At 44.2% G+C, this 20,236-nt stretch overlaps 1 long non-coding RNA gene across 2 annotated transcripts; it reads right to left on the reverse strand.

The window, feature by feature from the left end:
- Positions 1–5,219: 5,219 nt before the first annotated feature.
- Positions 5,220–19,682, reverse strand: LOC128340489 (uncharacterized). 2 transcript variants are annotated; one of them, XR_008313753.1, is made up of 4 exons: positions 18,100–19,682; positions 13,529–13,697; positions 9,335–9,702; positions 5,220–8,652 (listed from the first exon to the last, which is right to left on the reverse strand). It is a non-coding gene; the product is annotated as an uncharacterized LOC128340489 (long non-coding RNA). The 2 variants fall into 2 exon arrangements; XR_008313752.1 differs by having other exon boundaries at positions 9,335–13,697.
- Positions 19,683–20,236: the final 554 nt, after the last annotated feature.

The raw sequence follows: 20,236 nt of genomic DNA on the forward strand, positions 1-20,236 counted from the left end.
GCTGGCTGCTTTCCAAGCTCCACAGATCCATATGAGTCAGAGGAGGCTGGACGAAGGAAGTGGAATTTCTCCACTTGCACTGAAGAACAGGAAGGCCCTGCCACAGTGCTAACTAAAACAAAAAAGGTAATTTAGTTTCAATGCAACAAGGAAGTGTGCTTGGGGATGGAATGGCTGTACATTTAATGGGAGAAGGGATGGCGCACAATGATAATATGCTCCTGCCAGAGATCAGTGCCTGCTGCTCTTTTGCTTCTTTCCAAAATGTTGAAATAAATACGCTCCCAAATGGAATGGAAGAAGAATGGAAACAAACACGGCAACAGTAATCATCATCTGGGTGCCCTGTAAAAAGTGAGTTTAAAGAATGGCAATTCCAGAGTAAAGCAGCATCCTAGTATGGAAGCATCTTAAAAGAGAAAATATGCACAATTAATATTATTGTATTCTTCTTATTATTATTTTTTTAATGGACAAGATCTTGTATGTAAACTTGTATGTTTTTGTTGGACTCTCAGAGATGTAACCTTTCTGTTTCTACTTATAATACTAATAAAAGCATTTAAAAACAAAGAGAGAGAGAGAGAAAAGATGCAAGAATGGCTTTTCTTCCAATTCAATATGGTTCATTTTAGCATTATGGTCAAATCTGGATTACATTGTGCTTGTGGTGGTGAAACCTTGGACACCAATTAACCTAAGCAGGTATAGTAGCAAGGGACATTCATTTGTTCAGGAACAAAGTAGCTTGCAGTCTAAATTTTTTGAGGGAAGTGTAAGTTGTCAGTTTGAATGGGATTAAATCCCCCACAGAGGCAGGACTTGAGGCCCCAGGATGTAGAAAAGCTAAGGGACAGGAATCCCAGAAGCAAGGATGCTGAAGGAAGGTTACAGAACAGGCAAGGGAGTGAGAAAAAGTGGAACTGGAAGGAAGGGTATGTGTGACTCATAAAGGGGACTATAAATAAACTTCTTCACAATACTTAAGGTAAGGAGGGGCTGTGTGCTATAGAATAGAGTATAAGGAAGGCTGGTCAAGAGATGGGTGCTTCAAGGAAGTGGTTGCTATGTCTAGCAACCATTCTGCCTGTGGTAGCTTCTACTTTCACTGCAGCATTGTGATCTGGCAATCCTAAAGTAAAGCAAAAGACAAGAAGTATGGGGTTGAATTTCAGATATTGATCTGAATTAACTAGCCATTTTTTTCTGACTGCAGGTTTCTCTTCATTTGAGTCTGGTCTTACCGATCCCAGAATCTATTTCCAGCTGACAAGCGTGTCAGCTGTAGACTACTTGGCCATGGGCCCACCGAAATAGAAGGGGCCCATTTGAAATGGCAGAGTATTGAACTCATTGCTACAGAGCTTTCTAGCTAAACACCCCTCTCCCCTTATCTCCTTGGCATGCAACTCCATGGAAGGCATGGAGGAGTCAGGAAATTGTGAGAAAGGTCACAATATATTTCTGGGGACCCACACAAACCTGTCCATGTAAAAAATAATAACAAAATCGCAAAATCAGGATTTTTAATTATAATATTTTATTATCTTGTTATTGCATATTAACAAAGTAAGTTCAATATTGATGTTATGTTATAACAACTCTTGCAGGGGAGGGGTGCTTGTGTGAGCCCAAGACTTACTTTGCTGTTACCCTGCTGACTGTACTCTCAGAAGAGCAGTGTAAAAAGAGACTGTTTTTCAGAAGTGTCTGAAAAAACCTAGACTATATTTCCAGAAGTAAACATCCATAAATATGGAGGTAAGAACTTGTGTAAGTAAGAGTCAAGCTAGCTATGAAATATGATACAGCTTTGAATTCCAGGCTTGGGATACTCCATGTTATGTCTTCAATCCAGTGCAGTCGGAGGACCCCAATTAGGATTGAGATCATATTGTTGTGGAGGGGGATTTAACCCCTTCTTCTGACACCATTTTCATGACAAAAACCACCCTTGTTTGTCCAAATGCTGCTATGTGCATTAAACAGTAAACACATTAAACACTGTGTAAGCTATAGTTTGGGAAGTTCTTGCATCAAATTTCACCTCAGTCACAACTCAACAAGTGGTTTTAGGCAAACCACAATCATTCACCTTCAGGGCCAGACTACATGCTACATTCAAATGTGTGTACCTTTTTTAAAAAAAGCTAGTAAACCTATACAGTTGCAAGTTCTAACAGGGAAGTGGCATGGGGAAGGACCTTTCTATCATTTTTCCTTCTCAACGTTGACCCAACTGTTTTTGTCCCCCATGCACTGCAGGTTGAAAAGTATCTGGGTGGAGACTACTATGAGAAAACAAAATGGCCAGAAAATAAATAAAATTAAAGAAGCTCTTTCCTCTGCTCTTCCTCCAATAAAACTCAAAGCCTCGGAGACTGCTTTCAATAAAAGGTTAAATGCAGCTGTGCATAACATGTACTTGGGCCTTCAGCTTAACACCAAATGCAGTCAAAGCACCGCACATGTTTGAAGCTGCTATTTATCCCATGAGGATCCCAATAAATACCCATGGGATCCCTGCCTGTTTTGCCCTCCCTGAAAACAGTTACCCTCTGCCCCCAACACTGTGGGGGGCGGGTATCAGAGCCCTCTCTTTAAGGTTCCTATTAATACCTTTGTTTTAAAGAGCTGTAATTCACAGATCTCTAGTTTAGCCCTGAATAAGTTGTTATTTGGGCCTCCTCAAGTCAAGGCTAAAGCCAGTTTGGGGAAGTAGTAAAAAGTTGGCTTGGGAGAACAGGCTTGGCCACCACTCCTTCCTTTGTCTGTGGCAACGGCCTCAGTGCTAGACAAGAGGGCTGCAGTCGGATGAGGGGGAAACTCTCCACCCCCATCTACTTGGCCATTGACATTGTGCAGGGCAGAACATGTGGCCAGTCCTGCTTCTCCACTTGAGGGCTGAGTGTGTGGAGTGGGTGTGTGGCGTGAGAGGATAAAGGAAGATGGCGGTAGAGTGGGTGGGCTTGGGGAAAGCAACGGCGTACTTGTCAGGGTTTGAGCTAGTTATTAAATATTGGAGTTGCATCTTTGGAATGTGGACTTTGCATCAAGTATAATTCCCCACAAGAGCCTGCATAATCTCCAAATCTTAGATGATATATCCACACCACCACACCATCCATATCAAGGGGGGGAAAGCATTTAATAATTACAAAAGAAGGCAACTTATAATATAACTTAAGACAGGCCTGTAACTAGCCTAAAGGTTTAGGGAAGGCTACAAAAAATGGCGCGGAGGGGAGGTTTTACCACCACCCTAATTGCTGTCCATTTTATTACAATATCGCAGTTTAAAACTTATTTATTTGTAAAAACTAGTGGAACAGATAAACATTTAGGGGGGTGGTGCAGACTAAAGACAGAGAAGCTATTCTCACAACCAGGAGAAATCGAGCTAAGGGAGCCTTACTCGATTTCCCTTGGTTGTCTGCTGCCTCGGGAGCCACATGGCTCCTGGCAGCAAACTGCAAAAACTAACCCCCCCCTTAAACAAGGTTAGTGGAGCAAGCGCTCCACTAACCCCATTTTGTTGATCTTGTGCTGCCCCGGTGCGACTCCACGCCACGGCAACACACAAGGAGACTACCACCAGGAGGCTGAAACCCTGGGGTTCTCTCCAAAATGCCCTGCACACTTGTGCAGGGCATCCTGGAACTTCTGAGGACCAACTGGCCCCCGATCCCCGCCGCCTGGCTGTCATGTGGGCAGCTGATCTGGCTGCTCAGGGATGGCTCCCTGTCCTTGTGTGGGGAGAATGGGCTAAGCCTGCTCTCCCTGCACTACCCCGAATGGTGCTTCACACCGATCGTGTGAAGCACCTCAGTGATTCCCAAGTTTGGAAAACACAGTACATATTGAGGCTGTTCTCATGTGAACCATAACCCAGGCTAGAGAAGCCCAGCCTGGGTTAGGCTGCCCATGAGAACCGCTAGGATCTAGCCTGATCCCAGCAGGACAGCACCGCCTAGCCCAGCTTTTTAACCCAGCTTTTAGCAGGGGTTAAAGGCTCAAGCAAGCCCTTAACCCGGGCTCTGGGATTGTGCATTTGCTGGGGCTGCATTCAGCCCCAGCGGACACAGAGATGGGTGCCTAGAGCGCCCCTCTCCCGGGGGGAATCCCCAGTGCATGTTGCGCAGTGAATTGTGGGATATCCAGAGGCCAGGACACACTGTCCCAGCCTCCAAAGCTCTGCACTACACCATGCAGAGCAACATTTCAGCGATTGTCTGGGGAGACAGTGAGTTGGACCAGCCTTCCCCACTGCTTCCACCCAGTCGTGTGAATGGCCCCATCATGTTATTTCTTTAGATCTTATACAGTGGCAGCTGTTGAGGTGGTTTGCTGGTATATCCTGCCATTGCTGTGTGGAGCAATCAAGGGAGAAATCATGCCTTTGCCACCAACCATTAGGAAAAGGCAATAGAGGTGATGGAGATCCATCACACAAGCAGGTGGGTACTAATTAATTAGCAGGCAGTGCTAACCAGTCAGCAGCCTCCAACTTGCATAATGTTGACTGTGCAGTTTCTGCCTTCACTGTCATTTCCCGACAATTGCTAGTAGGGTAGGATTTCCCCACTTGATTGCCGCACAGTAGTGGTGGGATTTACCTGCCATCAAAGTGCATCACTGGCTGCCTTTGAAAATCACCCTACAATGGCAATGGGATATACCTACTGATGACCCACCTCTCCAGCCACTGTGGGTTTTTTCAAGGGCTGAAAACTGATACATAACTTTGCTCTGGGTGATCAAGCTGCTAACCAGAAATGCTGACAGGAAGCAGGAAGCATGTTCTTCTGGTTTTTGGAAAAACAGCATACCTGAATGACTTTTCCTCATTCCCTGATAGAACATACCATCAATCAAGAAGGCAAAAAGTAACTGTATCTTCTTACAGACACAAGCAACTTTGTGATTGCAGATCATTAAGATACTTGGCAGTCTAAAGACAATACCTTTAAAAATCACTGAACCCAAACTGCATTCACAGCTTTCCATGATGACAAATACCCTTTGAAGGAATTAATAAGCAAAGGTTTGTGCTAGCCGTGGCTTGAGAACAAGACCACCTTTAATTGATCCAGAGTCTCAAGAGAAGGGTCTTCAAGATTGTGTATTGTAAGGACATCAAAACAAGCATTTTGAAAAATCCCCCACAATGGGAAATGTGATTATTCAAGAGACAGAAAAAACTGTTGCTACAAGAAGAATCCTGTGCAGTTATTCTTTTATTTAGGTGTTTAAAACATTTGGTGGTTTTTCATAAAAATGAACTTTGAAAAGGAAGAAAGTGATCATCATAATCTTAACACAAATGTCAGCATGCATGAAAACAAGGATTCTTCAGGAGGAGATGAATTAATGGCAGAAAGAAATATTAATTAGAGAAATTGATAGAAGTAAAAAACTGTCGCCAGATCTGCATTGCTCTTTCTTCCTCGTCTTTAAATGGGAGAGGTGAGGAAAGAATTAACTGGAGGTGTGGGGGGAGGATGTGATCACATGGATCCATTTATAAATTCTCCACACCTCCCCTAATTCAGTGTTCATTACTGACACTTTTTTGATCAAGACAAGCCAGACATTTGTGAATAAATGAAGGAACACAATACCGAACTTCCGCAACCCCTGGGAAACCTGGAGGATAAAGGAAGATGAATTCCATTCTAGAGGAACAACAATCAGTCTGCTTAATGTTTCTCTTTCTAGTATTAAATATGTATGTATGTATGTTGCATGAATGCACACTGCAATGTTCAAATTGCAAATTATTTAAGGAAAGATTACATATAAGGAGGCTCTTGCTGATAGCCAGACATTTCATTTCGGAACCAAACCACCACATTTAACATTTTGTTATAGTGACCCATCAGAACATTGCCTATGGCTGAAAATATGTTTAGGTCAAATTTTTCTGTAGATGCACTACAGCAAACAAAACAATTTTGTGTTAACAGATGTTATCAAGGTGAGGTTCCTAGTTCATACAGTAACAGGGCTTCCAGAGATTCCACATGTGAAAGAACAGGGAAGCATCACTCCTGCCACTGAAAAAGCTGGCAGCAATGAAGGCAGCTAGCCAGGAAAAACAATGCAATACCAGGAAAGTTGTCATATCATATTGATATGACTAGTAGATGGCAGAAGAGCGCCAGAGCCTTAAGAAGTGTATAGTATACCGAATGACCCAGCAACCCCAAGCAAGGTGTCTCAGATGAAAGCCAAGATCACACTACCTCACTTTTGTGCAGTTTGACCCTGGGCACGCTTACTTAAATTGTGCTGTCGAGTCGGTGTCAACTCCTGGAGACCACAGAGCCCTGTGGTTGTCTTTGGTAGAATAAAGGAGGAGTTTACCATTGCCATCTCCCACACAATATGAGATGATGCCTTTCAGCACCTTCCTATATTGCTGCTGCCCGATTTCAGTGTTTCCCATAGTCTGGGAAACATACCAGCGGGGATTCAAACCGGCAACCTCTGGCTTGCTAGTCAAGTCATTTACAAACATATACATTTCACTAAGCTCAACAGGACTTGCTCCCCCAAAAATGTTGGTTACACCAGAAAGAGAAGTGGTGATCATTAAAATTACCCTTGTATGATGTTCATCATGATGATGTCCGTATGATGCTTGTATGATGTCCGTCATGTAACTGGGTCAGAACAGTCAAAGCAATGGATGGTCACCACTATGGCAGAAAGTTACAAACTTTGGCAAGAAGGTATTCTTTACATTTGAAACACTATTCTTGAAACACTATGTGCTGGTTTGGGCAATACTCCAACTATTCGTCCTAATCACATAGGACAGGAGCATGGGCACACATCTCTCCACCGGTGCACTGTTCCACGGTCATCTAATCGTGTAGGGAAGTGATTCATCTGAACTATTCCTCAATGTGTGGATTAAATACTGTTTTAAAGTTGTACGTGTGTTGAGGGGAGTTCAGATGCAAAATTAGGCTGAACGGCACATAAATTGGGGAAGAGCTGAATGGCACATAAATATGGGAAGACGTTTGTGCCCATGCTCCTGCCCCACATGATTAGGACAGGTTCGTGAACATATTGTCTGAAACTGACCTCGTAACACATTTGATTCTTGCAATATGACAGAAGGCAAAGCAAAAGGGCAGTCACAGAAGCAGGAAATCATCATAAAAGAAATATGCTGTCAATGTATTGGGGAATCGGAAATCATATGTGTTTTATGCTTCAGGCAGGGGCAGATCTACAATTGCGTGAATATGTGCAATATTCACCACTAGGGGAAGCTGCACCCACATTTCCAACTTTAATCATAATTCCCCGTAGGGATCAATGGGAGACTCAAAACTATTAATACCTCCCACATAGCTGGACAGAAAACCTTTTAATTTCACATGGCATTCCTACATGATGATGACATTAAATGGGTGGATGTTCAAGGAGATCAGCCCACCCTTTGATTTTAATGACTTTTTAAAACAAAGTTTTTTTGAAAGTGGCACGGCTGTAGATAACTGGTAGTTTTGCTAGCAGCATTACCATATTTTTCCCCCATTCACAACAATGGGTAAAAAGAATAGAACACTGTTGGTGCAACCAGTAGTTCTCCACAGCAGTGCCTCTGCTTCCAGGTCAACAGTAGCAGCACCACAGGTCTCAACAATGGTGATGGTCTTTCTCGGCTCTACCTGGAATGCTAGGGATTGAACCTGGGACTATTCTATATGCAATGCATGTGGTGTACCACTGAGCTACCTCACCATCCTTAAAGAGAGTAGCCTCTTTCAGCCAAGAAGATAGGTTTTTTCCATATGTCACATCAAATGGCAGTAGGGATGGCGCCAGTGACTGTAATCCTGCTCCACCCTCGACACACATGCAGGTGAATGCCTGGACATGTGTATGTCACAGCCCAAAGAACAATCATAGATAAAGGGAAAGAAAACAAGCCAGCTGTTGAGCAGCAACATGGATGGGGAACTCATGGTAGGGACAGTGGTCCAAGATACCCTAATGGTTAACATTTGTCCAGTAGAAATACATGTCTCATATTCAAGGTTTATGATGTAAGGTTTGATTAGCAAATTTGAGCCAGTGTGGCATAATGCTGACCTGCTACATTTTGGAAACCTAGTTCAGCTTCATATAATCATCACTCCACTATGAAACTCAATAGCTGGGCTTATTAAGGTCTCTCTCTCATTCTGCCTAACCTACTACACAGGAAAGTTATGAGGATAACATGCAACTTGGAGGAAGGGTGGGATACAAATGAATAAACTGGTTTCTCATGTGGAAATCCGCATGAGGTCTGCTTACTTCCATTTTCACCTGAGAAGATGTTTCTGTGAAAAGACACATTAAGGAATCTAAAGTTACCATTGCAGAGCAAAATGTTTTAAAACTCAACATACAAACTTTATGGTCTCAAACAAGATATGTGGGAATCAAATTTGAATTGGAATTGGAATCATTTGAAAGACAAATGATGAGGCCTGCTAATCAGCTTGGGCACGTGGTCAGAGAAGTTTGTGCCAGTTTCTTGTGCCAGTTTCCTGTAGGGATGTCTTGCTGTTAGTTATTGCATCTGTCAGCAGAGCTTATCTTCATCCTTGGCCCAAAGGCTTCGTAATCCAGAATGCAGCAGGTTTCCTTGAGGGGAAATGACAAGACAATCATATAATTAACATATATGGATAAAATATGAAATAGGCAAAGTGAATCCTTTCAGAATGTCTCTTTTCCCCCTTGGAGTAGAGAGAAATTTGCTGTACGTGAAAACTGTGAGGATGGGGCAGGGAGGGGGGAGAAGGGGAAGAGAAAAGAATTTGGACCTCTCCAACTTGTGGATCACAGCCCCAAGTTAGCAGTGAGTCTAAACAAGGCTGGTGTTAGCATTCAGAGCACACGTTGCCACAGAGTATGGGAAAAGGATAGAGCAGCCCAAAGAGCTGGCGCCACTAACTGACGAGCAGAGCACAAGTGATAAAGATTTACTGCAAGAGAGGAGGAAACAGTCCGCTGGCCCGATTAGAGCTGTGAATACTGAGTTGTTCAGGGAGGATTTTGCAGCTGACTGATCACAGGCTGGCGGAGCAGGCCTCGGACAACAGCTGCAAGGCTTGCTGGGCTGCGAAAACAAAGGGTGCCTAGCACGGTGCAAAGAAAGAGCTGACAGGTTGTTGTTAGCAGTGGCAAATGTGTGAGGTATGGCACTGTGTGTGAGAGACAGAGTGGGTTGCCATAGTGGGAAGGAAGGAAGGAAGTCTCAAGGAAGGAGGTGCAGGAGTAGCAAGTGGGTAGAGTGGGCGGGGGGGGGGAGAAATGGACATACCTTTTCCTAATTCCAGGCCAGTGTTTATGAGGAAGGCAATCACAAGACTGTTTTAATGCTGCTGGGATGAACTTGGCCATCCGTCACTGATAGGAAGAATCTGGTGGAATGGGCTGCAAGGTGTGCATAGCAGTAAACAAACTAATTAGACAATTAGCAGCCAATCTAAAGTTAGACTCCGTTTTCTCCTCCAGCAAGCTGAAAAGTAGGTGTCAGAGGTCTAAGTGGGTGCAGTTTCCCCCTTCATTCCTGAGGGTAGGAAAATGAACTCTCACTTGCCTGATTTACATGATGTTTTGAAAGATTTATTCTCCATCCTCAGCTTGCTGCCTTTTGTTTTTTATTTATTTAAGAGATCTCGATCATACCTTTCAAATTAGAAAAATCATGGTTTACAAATAAAACAACAACAATAATAAGCAATCAATTAAAAACAGCAATAAAAAAACAAGATTGCAAGATAAAACCTGGTTCTGCTTTTAACAGCAGACTGTATTAGAAGCAAGCAAAGCTTTTCCTGGCAGAAAGATAAAGCAATGAGAAAAGCTTCACCAAGCTACTGTGAAAAGCTGTTTCCTTTTTTATTCATTTAGGTACATTAGTTTGGAAATCAAGCTCTGCCATTCTGATAGATGGTGCTTTGGTGGTGCCTTCACCATCTCTGCATTCAGTCTGAAACTTTTTTTTTTTTTTTAAGTGTTAGGCTTTGCTGGGTCTTAGTATTTTTGCTGCAGCTTTTATTTATTTATTATTTTATTTTTACATTTTATATCCCGCTCTTCCTCCAAGAAGCCCAGAGCGGTGTACTACATACTTAGGTTTCTCGTCACAACAACCCTGTGAAGTAGGTTCGGCTGAGAGAGAAGTGACTGGCCCAGAGTCACCCAGCTAGTATCATGGCTGAATGGGGATTTGAACTCGGGTCTCCTCGGTCCTAGTCCAGCACTCTAGCTACTACACCACGCTGGCTCCCTTTTGCCATTTTTATTGTTTTATTATTGGCATTTTTAATACAATCTTATTGTTCTTTTTGAAAGTGTATGCTGCCCTGAGACTAGTGTCAATGAAGGGTGTTAGTTATAAACTAACTAACCCAGGGGCGTAGCAAGGTTGGAGTGGGCCCAGAGATAAGATGTTAAAATGCCCCCCCCCCCCTCCGCTGAAGCTCAGCTCATGAAGTAAAGAAATCTTAAATGAGGCTGGATAGTGGTAACAAAAAGCATAGTAAAGTGTGTGTGTGTGTGTGTGTGTGTGTGTGTGTGTGTGTGTGTGTATAACACCTATGTGCCACAGCCTTTCAATTTTATTGTCAATGTTGTTGCTGTTGTTGTAGATATCGTCGCAGAATATAGGCTGTTCCCAGTAAAGTTGCTTTTTGTAATTGGCTGACGGTGATTTCTGTGGCCCCTATGGTGTTGAGCTGCTCTTCAAATTGTTTTGGAATTGCACCTAAGGCGCCAATTACTACTGAGATTATTTTGGTCTTCTTCTGCCACAGCCTTTCAATTTCAATTTGTAGATCTTTGTATTTTGTGATTTTTTTCTATTTCTTTTTCTTTTATTCTGCTATCCCCTGGTATTGCTATGTCAATTATTTTGACTTGTTTTTCTTTGTTCTCAGCTACAGTTATATCTGGTGTATTGCATGGCAGATGTTTGTCTGTTTGTAGTCAGAAGCCCCATAATATTTTTGCATCTTCATTTTCTACCACTTTTTCAATTTTATGGTCCCACCAATGTTTGGCTACAGGTAGCTTGTATTTTTTGCAGATGTTCCAGTGTATCATCCCTGCTACCTTGTCATTGCCTTTGTTTGTAGTCAGTCTGTGCGATCTTTTTACAACAGCTTATCAGGTGGTCCACTGTTTCATCTGCTTCTTTACAAAAGCGACACTTGCTGTTTGTTGTTGATTTTTCTACTTTTGATCTTATTGCAGTAGTAGTAGTAGTAGTAGTAGTAGTAGTAGTAGTAGTAGTAGTATTTCTCTTAGCTGCCCACCATGGGGATGTGTGTCTTCAGGCTGGAACTCTCACGTGGAACTCTCGCAACATGCTGCAAGAGTTCCCGGCAAAGACAGGAGCAAGGATGAACAAATTGGGGCCCGATTGGGAAGGAGCCACATGAGGAAAGCGGCAGGCCCGGACACGATGAGGAGGCAGTGGCGGACGCAATGAGGAGGCAGCAGCCCCAGCCTTGGTGGTGAGGCGGCGTCAGGTCTGGCTGCGGTGGTGAGGTGGCAGCAGTTTTGGGCCCAGCCGTGGTAGCGAGGTGGCGGCGGGGTGAGGAGGCGGCTGGGCCACCAGGAAGAGGAGATGGCCCAGGAGGGGCCAGGCCAGCTTTAAAGCTGGCCAGAAACCACAGGCGGGGACGGGGGGAGGACCAGCCCGGGTGGGAAACACCAGCCCCAAATACCGCACAGATGTTCTGTGCAAGGTTGGCTAGGTGGTAGTAGTAGTAGTAGTACTTAAGAGCCAAACTACACATTAGGTTAAGAATGTTATTAGAGCTGATATATTTATCTTTTTCTTTACTAAATAGAAACCATGGGGGCCAGATGCAAATCAGGATTGTAGTGAGGGGGGGAAGGGGGCTTTGCCCCCACTGTGGTTCTGATCCATATCAGGTCTCCTCTCATGGCTGCCCGAGGAGGAAAGCTTCTATTGGCACCAATGAGAGCTTTCCTCCTGAAGCTCTTGATCCAGATTGCAAATGTCATCTGGATTAGGACTGTGGTGGGAGAGAGATTAAAGCCTCCCATGATGCAGACTCCGCTGACACAGAGACTGGATCTCTCCCTGCCCCACAAAGGCTCCTATTTTGTAAAGAAATATCAAGTATGTCAACTCTAATGACATCCTTAACATATTGTGTAGCTTGACACTTGGTTAGTTATTTTATAAGCTGCTTTTCACTGACAAGACTCTTGGGGCCACATCTGCTTTAAAGCAAAATAGCAAAGTCGTATGAAACAACTCGAATAATAAAACAGTAACAATTACAGAAACAGCAGCAAGCACACTAAAACCCAGCAGAATCATGGGGGTGTTTTTCCCCCCATTTGGACTGAATGCAGAGGTAGCAAAAGGGCTATCAAAGGACCATCCATTAAGGAGGGCAAAGATGCACATAGAAAGTTGAATTCTTTCAATGACAGGTGTAATTAAATAGCTTTGGGTCCTAGTGGAGCACTCAGAATAGCTTTGGATGTCATCTGAGCAGAGAAGAGATGTGTGATTGATGTGTGCCTCTAACATTACATCCAAAGGGGAACCTGCACATTTACCCCATGATAAAGCCGTGCACAAGCTATTCATACATCTGGAGCTAATGCATCTGCTCATGGGCAAGATGTGCATGCTCCCCTTTCAGATATTACACAGGAAGGGTGAAAATTAGGTACATAAGAGCTGATCTGGATGTGCAGCCTCTCACGGACTGGCAGAAAACAGCCTGCCTCTTCCCAGACCCCTTCAGAGGATAGTGAAGTTTTTCAAGGATGGTTGACGAAACTGGACCCAAGAAGCAGGCTGAGAGCGGAAGAATTCAAACTTGGGCAATAGGAAGACAGGGAGGCTGTTCTCACAAGCAGTCAAGCCCAGGCTTAAGCAGCCAACTTGGGCTTGGCTGCCTGTGAGAACTGCCAGAATCCACATGGATCCCGGTGGTGCCATGGCGCCAAACCCAGCACCGAAGTTTGGCTCTCAGCCAAGGTTGAGGGTACAAACACTCCCTTAACCAGGCTGCCAGTACTGGGTGCCAATGCAGGCTACTTGTACCTCACGCTGACAAAGAGACCCCCGCCTAGAGCACCCATCCCTTGAAGGAATCTGCCAGTGAACCATGCTCAGCACGTGGTGCACTGTGGGATACCCGGAGTCCAGGATAACAAGAGCAATCCGCCCTGCTCCACGCTGCACAGAGCAGTGGGGATCGTGTGGGAGTGTGGATCATACTCCCACCAAGCTCAGGATGCTCGTCTGGGGAGAAGGCAAGTTTTGCAAAACCTTTCTCCAGCCTGCCCACCCATCTGGTAAGTTGTGTGAATGACCCCAGGAGCTAGAATGTTGATAGGGAAAACAAAACTAGGGCTCTCCCTTCAATCAAATTTGGCAAGTCCTTAGTCATATATAAGGATAATCTATTGAACTGTATCCCCAAGACTACAGTATTTCTTTATTTTATTTATATACCACCTTTCTTTCATGATTAAACTGCAGGAGGCATGTGCAGGTTCCCAAGTGGTCTCTTATCCTCTCACCAAATGAGCCCTGATTAGTGCAAGGTCGGGCAAGGTGGTTACAACATGTGCCTTCAGACCAGACTCCTGATCCATGGAGTTTCCGATTTGCTTTCCACCTGAGACTTGAAGACAAAGTAAACACACGCTTCTGAAAAGTGACTGTTTCCCATAAGCATGGAGTGTCAATCACAATGCACTCCTGCAGTGAGTGGACCTTATCTCTGAAGTATGTAAAGTAGTTTGAAAAGGAAAGGAAAGGAAAGGAAATCAGGAATAGAGATAAAAACAACATGCAAACAGTAAACATCTACCTTTTCCTAGGTTTCATTGCTCACAAAATAGAAACCTGCACTTCTTACTATATCTTAAATAAAAGCCATGTCTTCCTTTAAAGTTCCTCAAGAAATCCTGTCCCCCCCCCCGACCCCCCAAATAGGTCTCAAATAAGGCAAACTTCCAACAAGGAACATCACTAGGCTTCTAAAACATTTCTGTCTCTGGTCTTGCAACATGTCAAAAATTCCAATGTGCAGAATACTCCACCTAGGGGTAGAAATTTCATCTCGTTCCCTTGTTTACCCCCAGCCTTTGCTTTTGGCTTGTCCTGGCCTCATTGCTGCATGACTGCAAGGAGACAGAAAAGATGCCTCTAGATTTAAACAGGCCACAGTTTTGTTTGAAATCAGCTGGTCAGGCTAATATATAACCTGAAAATCCTTTCCCAAAATGATGCTTTCCATATACAGACTAGGTTTTTAAGGGATCACATGAGTGACAGGGTTATGTTATAAGGGGACTGGTTATTCATGTTAATTTTTCCAAACGTGAATCCAAGACTAAGGTTTAATACTGTTCACTTACATGAACGGTATTGCTATCCTCATGGAATGTTTCCATTTGCACAGACACATGTAATATCTCCCTATTAAATCCATAGGACTTGCTCTGTAGTAGTCCCTGCACAATGGGATTCTCTTGTTCCATTGGGCACCTGCCTATACTTGTTTCCACTGGCAAGTGAAAATATTTCTGATGTTTTTGTAATTTTTTACTGTTCCTCCATCGCTGCTTATCTATGAATTGCTATTGTTGCCTTCTACGTTTATTTTAATGTGCTTTTATGTTTTATCTCTATCTATTCTTTTTTTTAATATTGTCAGTTACTTAGGCAGAAAAGTGACGGATGGACAATTATTAAAAAGCCAAGCTGTGAACATAAGATGTAAACAAAAGCTTGAAATCTCAATCATCTTTTGCAGGAAGAATAGAGTTTTTCCCCAGGTTGCAGAGAAAGAAAGTTCTTTTGGTATCCTCTGACCAGACAAGGGGATGTCACCCATGGGCTAACTCCTCTAGTTCGAGAGATAATTTAAGATATCTATTGGCCAATTCACACCTAACAGTAACCCTATGCAGCCATTCTATACCTGTACTGGGTTGCCAACTGTCTCGAATTAAGAGGGACATCCCTCATTTCAGGGAAGAAATGTTTGTCCCATTCAGGACTGTATTTCTCCCGCATTTTGGTGGCTGGGGGCGGGCAGAGGCAGGCTGGCAGCCAACCAGCGGGAAGAAGAAGAAGTAGCCTGCCTTATGTCTCTGCCTCCTTCCCAGTTTTTTTTTTTTAAACGCTAGGGCAAGAAATCTGCCTCACTGATTGGCTGCTGATTGACTTAGCAGCCAATCAGGGAGATGGATCTTTCACGCTGGTTTTTGATGGGGATGTGGAAGAGATGAGAGGAGTGCTGGCTGGGAAAGGAGGGAATGGCATGGGGAGCCCCAGGCTCCGGCACCAGCGAGGACAGGGACTGTGCTCATCCTCCTGGAACAGGTCAGTGCTAGGGGGGTCTGTTGGGAGGGGGTTGCAGCCTGCACCATGAGCCTGCACACAGCAACCACCCTTGGTCCCGACCCTAGCCCCTGCACAAATTGGAAGCTGAGCTCTGCCTCTGCTCTGCTCCCAGTGTTCCTCCGACAACATGCAATGTTCTTTCCTTCCATCCCCTCCCTCAAAGTCAACCCTTTGCACCTCTGTAAGTTGCTTCATTCTTTATTTATTTCCTTGGCTTCCCCTTGCTGATTGACCATGGCTGGCCCCAATGGGTAGGAAGGTGCTGCTATGCGGGCGGGGGGGGGCGGGGGTGAGCAAGGAGGTGAAAAGCCCACTGTGGGCTGCCTCTGCTTGGGGTTGGGGACTGTGAAAGGTGATTGGGGTAGGGGTTAAGCAAGGGAGACAGAAAACCAAGTTGCTTCTGCCTGGAGTGCACTGCAGTGAAGGGAGAGAGAGACACCCATTGAGGAATGATATATGAGGGTGTAATTAGTTACACTTTGGGTGTTCTCAGAAGAGCAATTAAACTTCTCCTTGCTTGAAGAAGCCTGTGCTTCAGTTAGCCCCCTAAAAACTGAGCAAAGAGGTGCCTTTTAAAGTGGTGACTCTCTTATATTTAGCAGGGGGGAAGCAACTGGCCATCAGAGAATCCAACACCAGACAATCCACATATGTTGGATTCTTTGATGCCACATAGATTATACATAAGGATTCATTATGTAGAATCTGTGTGCCATCAGGGAATCCAACACATGTGGATTCTCTGATGTCAATAGTATTGGATTATCTGATGGCACATAGATCCTACATAGGGATTCATTATGTAGAATCTATGTGATATCAAATAATCTAATCCCCATTATTCCCTATGGGAGAAATAATAAAACTGAGTGGTGTCTCAGAAGACAAACTATTTCAAAAATGGGGGGGGGGGGCACCAGAGCAAAATTGGCCAAGGGCGCCACAACCCCTTGTGCCAGCACTGGAAGCAGGTATGCATTCTCCATGTGGATTTTTCCCCCACTCTCTCGTCCCCCGGCCTTCTGTCTTTTCAATAGTGGAGCAAACTAAGACTGCTTTGCTACTCTTGTAGTGCCTTCGAAGAATTAGAAATGGGCATATTTATTGCGTGTGATGTTTGAATGGCTGAACTCTCTCTCTCTGGCTCCTATATTGAATTTATTTTGCCAGAGTTCTTCTTGCTGCAACAACCGAAACAGGGAATGGATGGTGGTTGGTGGGGAGACATTTAAAGTTATTTCTTTCCCCTGGTTCTTTTGTGCCAAAAAGGAGATGCTGCTGGCAAGGTAGGGAGGTCTTGTTGCTTTGTCTCCAGAGTCCAGCCAGAGTATGGCGACTGAAAGTTCCTCTGCTGCGAACTCACCTGGACCTTCCTGTGGGTGTAATTATTACTGCTGGAGGCGAAAAGAGCTCCTGCAAGTCATTGACTGTGGTGTGGCCAACTTGGGGCTCTTTTGCCATTGCTGGTGGACTATTGTTCCCATCATGCCCAGCTGTTATGGCTCAGGATGATGGGAATGATAGTCCAACAGCCGCTAGAAACTCCCAGGTTGGCTATCCTTGATCTGGGAAATAGTTTGGGTGAGCAAAAGGTAGATAAGGATTTGCTTGTAGGTTTCTGGGTGATGCATGGTTTTGACTCCCACCTGTCTTCTTAACATTGTTTATTTTGTTTTAAGGACTTGATTACCCTCCTCTCCACTTCCCCCTCTCGCCACCGCCATGAGCTTCTGCAACAGCAACCAGAACAGCTTACAAATAAACATCCACCATGGCACAGTGGGGAAGTGACTTGACTAACAAGCCAGAGATCCCCGCTGGTATCTTTCCCAGACTATGGGAAACACCTATATCGGGCAGCAGCAATATAGGAAGATGCTAAAAGGCATCATCACTTACTGCAATGGAGAAGGCATTGGTAAACCCCTCCTGTATTCTACCAAAGACAACCACAGGGCTCCGTAGTCACCAGGAGTTGACACAGACTCAATGGCACACTTTACCTTTATGAAGTGTAAAATACTTCATTTTGCTATGTAAACTATTTTGAGACCTGAAATGTGTTATAATATAATTATGTTCTAAATAATAACAATGCTGGCATTATTCAATATTTTTACATTTATATTCTGCTCATCCTCCAAGGAGCATGGATAGATAGATAGATAGATAGATAGATAGATAGATAGATAGATAGATAGATAGATAGATAGATAGATAGATATTCAATAGCATATACATCACTGATACTCAGTCTCTTGATTACCATTGCATACACCTCCCGACCCACCCCCACTGGCCCCAAACTTGTGTCCCTCATTCTGGCAATGAAATGTTGTCAACCCTACCTGGGTACCATGTACCAGCTACAGGGGAATGGGAGCATGGCAGCTATCCATGACTCAGGTGTCAACACACTCCATGGCCTCACTTCCTGCTGTCCCCAGGTTTAGCACTTGTTTGCAGAGGCAAACCGTAAACCTGGGAGAGTTTCTGGGTGTTGAATATTCCAAGTCACAGGGGAAGATTTGCCTTTGGTTCAACACTTGTCGCTGCAGACAAGTTTGGAACCCAGGGACAGCAGGGAATGTGGCCCCGAAGAATGGCTGAGACTCTGACTTAAGGGTGTATGTGCACAGTGAGAGAAAGTACCCATGCTACACAAGACTTACTGACTACTGCAGCACCAGTGCTCATGTGTGATTTTCACTCATCTCCTCTTCCCCTAGACGTGCCCTGTGCCACCTGAAAATATTCCCTGAAGGTTGTGCGGTCCTCAGGGACATAAGAGATGGACAAAATAAGAGACATTAGAGATGGACAAGATTTCTCTTACATAAGACATAACTATGACATGTCATGACTATGACATGACATGACATAACTATTGTTGGAAGTTAAAGGACTTTGCGCTGTCTCTTGTCTCAGACAGTGGAGGACAGATTAGTGGGTCAGAGGGCTAGAGGGTCAAGACATTGGTCACCCCTTCTCCACTGCTCTGACACTATCCCTTTGAAATGTAGATTGGTACTCTTAGGGATTAACTTCCTTCCTCTCTCTCTCCCCTACCTGTCCTTCTACCTTGCAACATGGCAAGCTCCTCTCCCTGCACCATGTGTGCAGAGAAGATGCAGAATCCAGCTGCATCCAGCTAGATAGATAGATTAGAGATCCTAACTCCTCACTTTCCTATCTAGAATGGAGTTCCTTAATAAATGCCTTTTATATTGATTTGAAACTATGAATTGGCTCCAAGTTACTTTACTCACAGCATACACGCATGCCTAAGCAAATTCCGCTGTGTTGTGCCTCTGTGCACTCTGCTATAATGAGAAAGGGGTTCTCTCACTACAGAGAATTTCCAACAACTATGACATAAGAGATGGACAAAATTCACTCCATGGCATGCAGATAAGTTCCACTGCACAAGTACATGTCACATAGTGCACATGAAGCTTTAGCCAGGATGCCAACCAATATTGTCCCCAAGGAGCATGGCTGGCCAGATCTTTTCCATTCCCCTGGGTTACCATGCACCCAGTTACAGAATATCCGTACAGGGCTATAGACTCCATGTGATCATTTCTAGAAGGTGTGAAACCACTGCCAGATTCACAGCTAATCCACTCTCACACGGAGGCACTGTTTTGGGGAAATATCCATGATTTCTGCAATGGCAGGAACTTGAAAATATATGTTGTAAAACTGGGTTTGCCATTGCATTCAAACTGCTGCCAATCTCAGCTCCCTGTACCTATATGACAACAGGTGTTTACAAATATGTGTGATTTTCTTGCTTGAGCTAAAAAATATCATGAGTGAAGCAGCCCATATTGTGAGGAGGGGTGACAATCTAAATCTAAATAAAAAGCTCTGAGGAAGGATTCTGAGGAAGGACTCTATTCCCAGCTATGACACCTCAGTAAAACTGCATGTGATTGCTTGCAAATTACTTGGCAGCAGAGGGAATTTGGGGTTCTCATCCAGGTGGGGGCGCTGTATTGTATTCCACATGGGATTATTCCACATTGGCAATTGTTTTCTTAAGAGCCCAAGGTCTCATAAGAAGCATCATTCTTAAGAAGCATCATTGTCTGTGGGACACAAAAATTTTCAAGTTGTGGTATACAAGAATAAAAATACAATAAAATATCATTGCACAGCAGTCCTGAACTGTTTAACTGGAGACAATAAGAAGGGGAGAAGCTGCATTTGCACATAACACAAAATTGGAGCTTGACAAACTGCACTTTCAAATTTGAAACCATGTATCGCATTGAAGATGTTCATTTGGGCAGCCCTGAACCCCTCCTCTGGGGGGTGACAGGGCACCCCAAAGTGGGTCTGGGACCATAGCAGGGATGGCCTCAATCATCCCAGACGTCCCCAAATTGATAGGAGTGATTGCTCTTTCTTTATGAATTTCTATAGATTTTTAAATAATATCTCATTGAAAATCATTGGATGTGGGCTAGTGGGTGAAAGGGTATATGCCATCAATTCCAATGAGATATTATTTAAAAATCTATAGAAATCATAAATAAAGAGCAATCACTCCTATCAATTTGGAGATGTCTAGAATGGATTGAGGCCATCCCTGCCATGGCCCCAGACCCACTTTGGGGTGCCCTGCCACCCCCACCCCAGAGAAGGGGTTCGGGGCTGCCCCAAATCTACATTATATCCTATGGGGAATTTTTTAATTCACCATTAATATTAGGAGCACCCAATTGCCTTGGGAATTGGTGGGTGGTGGGCACCCCTGGGTGCCCACCACCCACCCCAGTTTTTTTGCCCCTAAGTACTCCA

The sequence above is a fragment of the Hemicordylus capensis genome, chromosome 1 (genome assembly GCF_027244095.1).
Source record: "Hemicordylus capensis ecotype Gifberg chromosome 1, rHemCap1.1.pri, whole genome shotgun sequence".
NCBI lineage: Eukaryota > Metazoa > Chordata > Lepidosauria > Squamata > Cordylidae > Hemicordylus > Hemicordylus capensis.